This window comes from Stomoxys calcitrans, chromosome 1, assembly GCF_963082655.1.
Source record: "Stomoxys calcitrans chromosome 1, idStoCalc2.1, whole genome shotgun sequence".
Classification (NCBI taxonomy): domain Eukaryota; kingdom Metazoa; phylum Arthropoda; class Insecta; order Diptera; family Muscidae; genus Stomoxys; species Stomoxys calcitrans.
This window is the reverse complement of record NC_081552.1, coordinates 32,027,387-32,037,940: the sequence shown is the minus strand read 5'-3', so window position 1 is coordinate 32,037,940 and position 10,554 is coordinate 32,027,387.

The window sequence follows — 10,554 nt, the reverse complement described above, 5'->3', positions numbered from 1 at the left end:
GATTCTCTTGAAAATTGGCAGGAAAGATTTTCTTAAGACTCTCGACATGACTGGTGAACTTCATGGAAATCGGCTCAGATTTTGATATAGCTCTCACATATAACGAGTGATTTGTTAAGAGCTTGATAACTTTTTTTTTTAAAAAAACGCATAAAATTTGCAAAATCTCATCGGTTCTTTATTTGAAACGTTAGATTGGTCCATGACATTTACTTTTTGAAGATAATTTCATTTAAATGTTGACCGCGGCTGCGTCTTAGGTGGTCCATTCGGAAAGTCCAATTTTGGGCAACTTTTTCGAGCATTTCGGCCGGAATAGCCCGAATTTCTTCGGAAATGTTGTCTTCCAAAGCTGGAATAGTTGCTGGCTTATTTCTGTAGACTTTAGACTTGACGTAGCCCCACAAAAAATAGTCTAAAGGCGTCAAATCGCATGATCTTGGTGGCCAACTTACCGGTCCATTTCTTGAGATGAATTGTTCTCCGAAGTTTTCCCTCAAAATGGCCATAGAATTGCGAGCTGTGTGGCATGTAGCGCCATCTTGTTGAAACCACATGTCAACCAAGTTCAGTTCTTCCATTTTTGGCAACAAAAAGTTTGTTAGCATCGAACGATAGCGATCGCCATTCACCGTAACGTTGCGTCCAACAGCATATTTGAAAAAATACGGTCCAATGATTCCACCAGCGTACAAACCACACCAAACAGTGCATTTTTCGGGATGCATGGGCAGTTCTTGAACGGCTTCTGGTTGCTCTTCACTCCAAATGCAGCAATTTTGCTTATTTACGTAGCCATTCAACCAGAAATGAGCCTCATCGCTGAACAAAATTTGTCGATAAAAAAGCGGATTTTCTGCCAACTTTTCTAGGGCCCATTCACTGAAAATTCGACGTTGTGGCAGATCGTTCGGCTTCAGTTCTTGCACGAGCTGTATTTTATACGGTTTTACACCAAGATCTTTGCGTAAAATCTTCCATGTGGTCGAATAACACAAACCCAATTGCTGCGAACGGCGACGAATCGACATTTCACGGTCTTCAGCAACACTCTCAGAAACAGACGCAATATTCTCTTCTGTACGCATTCGTGTGGTTGGTTTAATGTCCAATAAAGTAAACTGAGTGCGAAACTTGGTCACAATCGCATTAATTGTTTGCTCACTTGGTCGATTATGTAGACCATAAATCGGACGTAAAGCGCGAAACACATTTCGAACCGAACACTGATTTTGGTAATAAAATTCAATGATTTGCAAGCGTTGCTCGTTAGTAAGTCTATTCATGATGAAATGTCAAAGCATACTGAGCATCTTTCTCTTTGACACCATGTCTGAAATCCCACGTGATCTGTCAAATACTAATGCATGAAAATCCTAACCTCAAAAAAATCACCCTTTATATTTCGCCCGATTTTCACTTCTAGAGCCACTGCAAGCGCATTTACTGACCAATCTGCCTAAAATGTTGTACAACGCTTTTTTTTTGGTGATTTTTACAATATCTGATAAGTTTGCTCGAAATCGGTTCAGACTTAGATATAGCTTCCATATATATGTTTGCCCGATTTGTAGTAATCATGCAATAAAATGGTCATTTGTTAAACGATTCTCTTGAAAATTGGCAGGAAGGACATTACTGGTGAATTTCATGGAAATCGGTTCAGATTTAGATATATCTCTCATATATATATATATATATATATATATATATATATATCGGCTGATTTCTACTTCTTTGATCACAGCAAGCGCATTTATTGACTAATTTTCCCTAAACTTTGTACAACGCTCTCCTCGACGACTTCCACAATATCTTTAAAGTTTTCTCGAAATCGGCTCAGATTTAGTTAAAGCTCCCATATATATTTTTATATGTTAACCGATTATCTCGTAATTTGGTCGGAGGGATTTTCTTGTAACTTTAGACATTACTGGTGAATTTCATAGAAATCGGCCCAGTTCTATGTATAGCTGTCATATATAAGTATATTGTCCTATTTTTACTCCAATAGTCACTGCAAGCACATGTTTTAACTAATCTTGCCAAAATTTTGCACAACGCTTTCTCGACGACTTACACAATATCTGAGAAGTTTGCTCGATATTGGTTCAGAATTAGATTTTGGGTAATTTGCAATAATGTTGTCATTTGTCAACCGTAGTCATTAAAGTTTGAGTATATTTGCAAGAAATTTGATACGAACTGTTTAATCACCCATCTGAAAAGATCCGCCGAGGTCCATCAAAATTGGTTCTGCATTGGATATAGCGCTCACATTGTGCTTATAGGGTAGGTGAAGGGCATTATACAGTCGGCACCGCCCGACTTTAGTCGGAAACATATCTCAGTCCATGGGTTCCTAGACCCACTCTGTTCATATAAGCCTTAAGTTATTATCATGACCAGTGTTGCCGTTCCTACCAAAATTGGTTGGTCTATACGAATTAGGCATTGTTGTTTAATGCAATCGAAGAAAAATATGATCTTTATGAACTCAAATTTTCGGGAGGTCGGTATTAAGAGTGTCATGTCCAGATATAGGTAATCTTTGAACTTAAGACTATAGAGTGATTTTCACAGACAGACGAACAGGCGGACGGGACTAGATCATCAATAAATATTACGGCGATATAGTATGTATACTTTGTAGGAATGGAATGACAAAATGGCCAGCATTAAGTTAGCGGGTATTGCTTGGTTTTGGTCGGGTTTGGTACGATTTTTCTTACATTTTGGTAGGAAATAATTTTCTTTGAGTGGCAACACTGCACATGACACATACTTCTTTTTAAAGGACGCTACATTCGATAGTTTTAACGACATGCTGCTATCAATTACATCCCGTTCCCGATATTATCTTGGAAGTCTCCGTGAATGTTGTATTCATCGTATTCAAACATCGTACCTTACCTTTCGCGAGTATAAGTAACCTGAATATCTAGTCTAGTCCTAGTCTTAGACTCTTCTCAGATTTCCTATTGTATCTATCGTATCCAAAATGGCCAAGCGCGTCCTTCTTCAGCATGACAAGTTTCCATAGCCTAAGTATAAACAGTTCCGAATATGGACTTTAAAATGTAGTGTATTCATCATCCTGATCAATCTAGCCAGCGGATTCACGGCTCGCCAGTCTTTAGAACTTTTGGCATTCAAGTCACACGTCATATAATGGCAGTGTACATCCTGTAAATCTTCCTTGGGCAAACTCCCCACTTCCAACCAAACATCTTCCTAAAGAATTAGTAGACGCACAGTGCTTTACAGCTTCCTTCAAACATATTTTTCGAATGCTAGACAAAATTTCGGTTCCAGGGGCTCAAGAAGTCAAATCGGGTGATCGGTTTATATGAACCGATGTGACCCATTTGCAGTCCACAATTACCAACATCGATATTAAGTATCGGTGCAAAATTTCGAGTGCCTAGCTTTACGCGTTCGACCGCTATTGTGAATTCGACAGACGGACAGACGGACATGGCTAGATCGAATCAGAATGTCGAGACGATCCAGAATATATATTCTTTATGGGGTCCCAGATCAATATTTCGAGGTGTTACAAACGGAATGACTCGATTAGTATACCCCCATCCTACGCTGGTGGGTATAAAAATTTATCTTCGACAATCACATTTCCAATATTCGAAGAAGGAAATTTAGATCCAACGTTTTTATCCGAGTGAATCTTTCCGAGTGATCTTCCCGTATTCTTATTAAAAGTTGCAAACAACATTCTTTGTTAAGGGAACTGTAACGCAACTTTTTTACGCAAAGTTCGGTTTTATGTAACGTTACTTATCAAGTAATTTGGGTATCGAATCGAAACTTTCCACATAACGTTACGTATCTAACATGTATTGGTTTTAAGTAGGTTAGGTTGAAAAGAGGGTGCGGGCATTAATCCGCCCCATGCCACTATGGACATACACCTAAGCCAGTAATCGGCTTGTTGCGTGCTCTAAATACTAAAAAGTAACCTCGAAAAAGAAAGTCTAATTAGGAATTTCGTGCTTTTTACAAAATCCTTAATTATTTTCCATACCACTCCCCTTAGTTGGTTCATGTCTGGTATTGTGTCTCCACCTAAGTACCGGTGTCTGTTAGCCGAGATAGGAAATGCTTTAACGTCTCATCATCTACCCCATATGCCCTACACATGCTATCATTTGCTGCACCGATTTTGAATAATTGAGCTCTTATTGCTATGTGTCCCTGTTTGTGGGGGAATGGAAAGGGCGCAGGTCAAACGGAAGATGAACCTCTCTTGAGCCAATGTACCAAAACAGAATCCCAACTCAAAGGTTGCTAGCTTAACGATATGTCGTATAGATTCACGAAATTGAGATTTTCATTAGCAGTTGAAGTCAGTTAAATTCAAATTTGTGACATTATATATTTACGTGCCGTAACTCCTTTACGTAACGTAGCATTGCTCATTTTCTCTTTCTCTCACGTAAGTTATTTTTTTACTCAACGCAACTTTTAAGGTAATGTAAATTTTTACATTACTGAACGTTTTTTGGTTACGTAATTTTTGTGCGAGACGAAACTTAGATTACATAATTTTTACGTTCACGTAACCGTAGTCGTCACGTATGTATGCCCTTAAACAATACCTCTTTGTAGTAAAGCAACTCCCAATTTTTATACCCACCACCGACGGATGAGGGTATATTCATTTTGTCATTCCGTTTGCAACACATCGAAATATCCATTTCCGACCCTATAAAGTATATATATATTCTTGATCAGCGTAAAAATCTAAGACGATCTAGACATGTCCGTCCGTCTGTCCGCCTGTCTGTTGATATCACGCTACAGTCTTCAAAAATGGAGATATTGAGCTGAAACTTTGCACAGATTCTTTTTTTGTCCATAAGCAGGTTAAGTTCGAAGATGGGCTATATCGGACTATATCTTGATATAGCCCCCATATAGACCGATTCGCCGATTTAGGGTCTTAGGCCAATAAAAGCCACATTTATTATCCGATTTTGCTGAAATTTGGGACAGGGAGTTGTGTAAGGCCCTTCGACATCCTTCGTCAATTTGGCCCAGATCGGTTCAGATTTGGATATAGCTGCCATATATACCGATCCTCTGATTTAGGGTCTTAGGCCCACAAAAGTCACATTTATTATCCAATTTGATGAAATTCGGGACAGTAAATTGCCTTAGGCCATTCGACATCTTCTGTCAATATGGCTCAGATCGTTTCAGATTAGGATATAGCTGCCATATATACCGATCCTCCGATTTAGGGCCATAGGCCCATAGAAGCTACATTTATTATCCGATTTTGCTAAAATTTGGGACAGTGAGTAGTGTTAGGCCCTTCGACATCCTTCGTTAATTTGGCCCAGTTCGGTTCAGATTTGGATATAGCTGCCATATAGACCGATCCTCCGATTTAGGGTCTTAGGTCCGTAAAAGCCACATTTATTATCCGATTTTGCTGCAATTCGGGACAGTGAGTTGTGTTAGGCCCTTCGACATCCTCCGTCAATATGGCTCAGATCGGTTCAGATTTGGATATAGCTGCCATATAGACCGATCCTCCGATTTAGGGTCATAGGCCCATAGAAGCTACATTTATTATCCGATTTTGCTGCAATTCGGGACAGTGAGTTGTGTTAGGCCCTTCGACATCCTTCGTTAATTTGGCCTAGTTCGGTTCAGATTTGGATATAGCTGCCATATAGACCGATCCGCCGATTTAGGGTCTTAGGCCAATAAAAGCCACATTTATTATCCGATTTTGCTGAAATTTGGGACAGTGAGTTGTGTTAGGCCCTTCGACATCCTCCGTCAATATGGCTCAGATCGGTTTAGATTTGGATATAGCTGCCATATAGACCGATCCTCCGATTTAGGGTCATAGACCCATAGAAGCTACATTTATTATCCGATTTTGCTAAAATTTGGGACAGTGAGTTGTGTTAGGCCCTTCGACATCCTTCGTTAATTTGGCCTAGTTCGGTTCAGATTTGGATATAGCTGCCATATAGTCCGATCTTCCGATTTAGGGTTTTAGGCCCATAAAAGCCACTTTTATTATCCGATTTTCCTGAAAATTGGGATAGTGAGTTGCGTTAGGCCCTTCGACATTCTTCGTCAATGTGGCTCAGATAGGTTCAGATTTGGATATAGCTGCCATATATACCGATCCTCCGATTTAGGGTCTTAGGCCCATAAAAACCACATTTATTATCCGATTTTGCTGCAATTCGGGACAGTGAGTTGCGTTAGGCCCTTCGACATCTTCCGTCAATATGGCTCAGATCGTTTCAGATTAGGACATAGCTGCCATATATACCGATCCTCCGATTTAGGGTCTTAGGCCCATAAAAGCCACATTTATTATCCGATTTTGCTGAAATTTGGGACCATGAGTTGCGTTAGGCCCTTCGACATCTTCCGTCAATATGGCTCAGATCGTTTCAGATTAGGATATAGCTGCCATATATACCGATACTCCGATTTAGAGTCTTAGGCCCATAAAAGCCACATTTATTATCCGATTTTGCTGTAATTCGGGACAGTGAGTTGTGTTGGGCCCTTCGACATCCTCCGCCAATATGGCTCAGATCAGTTTAGATTTGGATATAGCTGCCATATAGACCGATTCTCCAATTCAGGGTCTTAGGCCCATAAAAGCCACATTTATTATCCGATTTTGCTGAAATTTGGGACAGTGAGTTGTATTAGGCCCTTCAACATCCTCCGTCAATTTGGCTCAGATCGGTTCAGATTTGGATATAGCTGCCATATAGACCGATCTCTCAGTTTAGGTTTTGGGGCCATAAAAAGCGCATTTATTGTCCGATGTTGCCGAAATTTGGGACAAAGAGTTAGGTTAAGCCCCTCCACATATTTCTGCAATTTGGTCTAGATCGATCAAGATTTGCATATAGCTGCCATGAAAACCGATCTCTCGATTTAAAGGCTTGGCCCCATAAAAGGCGCAGTTTTAATCCGATTGCACTGAAATTTGACACACTGACTTATGTTATGCTTTTCGACATCCGCTTTGAATTTTGCACCGGATTTTGAGGAAAGGTGGTTCACATATATATCCGAGGTGGTGGGTATCCAAAGTTCGGCCCGGCCGAACTTAACGCCTTTTTACTTGTCTTCTCATATAACATTAAGGTTAGATTAGGTACATTAGGTAACGTAAGTATATTTTGCTTCATACATGATGTCCAATAAACACAATATGATGATTTCAGGAAAACTTTAAACTGACAATGTCCACTTACTGTTAGAATGTGGCTTCCCCATCATCAATCTCCTTTTTACAGCACTTACGATCACTACCTCAGTTAACAAAGATTATATTTTTTTGAAGGTTATTGAACCTTACGTTTCTTAATTGTATATGGCCACTTGGGGAAAGGCGAAAATACCACAAGAAAAAATTGCAACCACAAAAAAAAAAAATATGGATGTTGTTGCATAAAACTGCAACTTTCAGTTTAGGCCATGAAATTCTTTTCAATAAACTTTTCTTGATAATGTCCAGAGAAAAAAGGTTCATCCATACTACAGAGAGGTGCATACAATTCCGAGTGTTAAGAAAGCAACATGGTCTTCCTCATTCTTTAGGGCAAACTGAAGTAGGCAATGAAGATTTTTTTCAGTTTTTGTTTGGTTCTCAAGACCATTTCAAAATGTCTGTTGAAAAACATAAAAATTACAAACAACTTGATATCAACACCTTGGCCGAAAATTATTCTGGCCATTGAAATCGCTGTTGCTTTTTTTGCATCTCTCGGTTTCCGAGATGCAATGCCTGCGATAAGGTAAGCAACATACATAAATTATGGGCCATTTTCCCCCAAAAACATTATTCAAATTCAAAAAGACAGCCCACAAGGACCGTTTGGTGGGGAAAGCAGTGAATCAGTTAACCTCAAAATAAAACCTAACACTTCCTCTCGAGGCAACGACTTGAGCCTAACTCTCGGGAAAATTTGTAATCACCAGAATTGCAACGTCAAACAATTAGAATGTAAACAAACGTTGCATACATTGCAACAAAGCATCAAACATTCGGAAGGCATGAATTCTGTGGCAAGCAGCCGGTAATAACCAAGAAAACAAACATTGCCACAAACATGAAAATCACGTGCAAATTGTGAACACAATGAAAAGGAAAAAAGTGAAAAGTCATGAATCACACGAAACTGGCAAAATGGAAAAGACAGGCAAACGGATTCACAGGCAGACAGCCGGACAGACATGGAAGACCTCTAGCAAACCTAACAGAATATTGAATAAAAATCTGCCTTGCAGCCCAAAAACAAACCTTAGCTGGCAGCCAGTCAGACACAGACAGACACTGCCATCCGTCCAGCCTTATATTAAAGTGATAATAATGACAACATTCGCATGTACGAATTTTGTACAGACGCTGGCCATGTTTGAGATCCGGCCATTTGAGGCTGGCAGGCGCAGACTTTAAGTCATGTGTGTGGTGTGGTGGTGCAACATTGGCTCGAATCCTTGCTCAGTGCCCACGAATACCATCTCACACACTAAACAGACTGGGCCAACGAAAACCTGTTGCTTTGGGAGGCATCTTTGCTAGAGGATGCTTTGATGCTGAATTCGTAAGAAGTGCTGGAAAGTTTTTTAAGCCCACAAAATGTATTGGTAATTCATATGGCAGCATAAAAGAGGAACCATATGAATAGGGATGCCTATGGAGGGGAGACCCCCTTTAGCCTGGCATGAACATAAAGCTGGTCCCGATTGATCAAATCCCCCACTGAACGACGTTGCGGGTGTGGAGGATGAAGTTATATACTATGGCTGCTTAAAGGGCAGAACAAACATTTTCTAGAGGAGAACTCGACAGCTTTAAGGGGAGGAGCGAGGGATAAAGGTAATGACAAGGATCTCTGAATCAGGGTTGATTCAGAATCCTTGTTATTTCTGAAGTCCTCGCTGGGAGAGATCCGATGACGACAACACCACCTAGGCTGATATGGGATGTGGCTTGCCTGAAGTTAGTGCAGATTAACCTGCCCCACTCAGAGGTGCCCCATGGATGAGCTGCTGAGAACTACGGAGAGAGATGGCACTGATGTGGCCCTCTTTCAGGAACCATGGTTACGAGGCAACAACGTTCGTGGACTCAGATTATGTGATCTAAATCGCATCTCCCCCCCCAGCAGAAGGTAAAATTGAAAGTAGTATCATAGCCAGTAGGAATTTGAACCTTAATCTGATTTCTCGTTTCAGCGGTGATGACTTAATGGAAGTGGACTGGGAGAGATCGCGCAAACCATTATTGGTTCTGGCCACCATGTACCTACCGTACGATGAAGGGAACTCCCCTATGACTAGGGGCATGACCTTGTGCCAGGGGGCGACACAAATGCTCTCCACACATTATGGCGGAATCGTGGTGAATCATAACAATAGAGGTGAGTCACTTTTTGATAATGTTTCATCCGCGGGCTTCGTTGTATGCAATAGGGGAAATGACCCTACTATCTGTAACCGGATCAGGGAACATATATGTTTTCAGATCGAGCACGAGATGGGGAAGAAGAGACCATACGAAAACCCGGGAAGAATCAACTGGAAGCTAGGTCCCCCTAGGGTGCCTGGGGAGGACGCAAGGAAGCTGTAGGCCGCAGTGGATCTAGTCTCGGGATGCCTTAACGAGGCCTTTTTGAAGGCATATGCCGAACTAGTAATGCCGCGTCATGTTGGTCACTGAAGTTGAAGGTACTGGGAAGAGAGAGAACTCAACAGAGAGTTGGGACGAATATCGTTCCTGGACGAAATTCTGTGGATAATTGGAAAGCAATAATGAGGCATCAAGGTTTCGCAAAATGCTCTAAAAGGATACTGGAACGCCCAGCGCGAGTTACACCGAGAGCGGTGAGTACACGGTGGAATTCCTGATTGAGACACATTTTCCAGGCGGCTAGGAAGAGATCGGCAGTCAAGATATCGCAAAACCTCTATATATGGCCTTGGCGGATGACGAGGAGAAGATAGCAGCTCTTTCAGACCATTTAAATCTGCCGAATCTGAAGGTATTATCCCAGCACAGCTGCAGTAGTCCTTTGCAGTCACCCTGCCTTGGCTAAAATGGAATTTTCGGGCGAGCCTGACATGGTCCTACATACCAAGGGCATGGAGGGAGGTCAGTGTGGACTTTATCCCAAGGCAGAAAAATAAACCACAGTACGACGAAGGATTATAGCCCAATTGGATAGTTTTTTCTCAAAACTCTGGAGAACTTCAACTCTGAGATATGCATGCTGTGCACCACCAACATGCATACCTCAGAGGCAGGTCGGTGGTGATGGCCCTTCACGAAGTGGCATGAGAGTTCGAGACGTCCCTTCGGCAGAAGGAGTACACTATGGCGGCCTCCTTGGGTATTGAGGAGGCCTTTAATAAAGTGAAGATGGGATCAATAATCGCCGCACTAGACTACACAGAGATTCACCCCATAATCTCTCAGTGGACAAAAAATATATTTTGTGGCAGGATTATTAATACGAACCTGTAAAATAGTGTGGCCAGAAG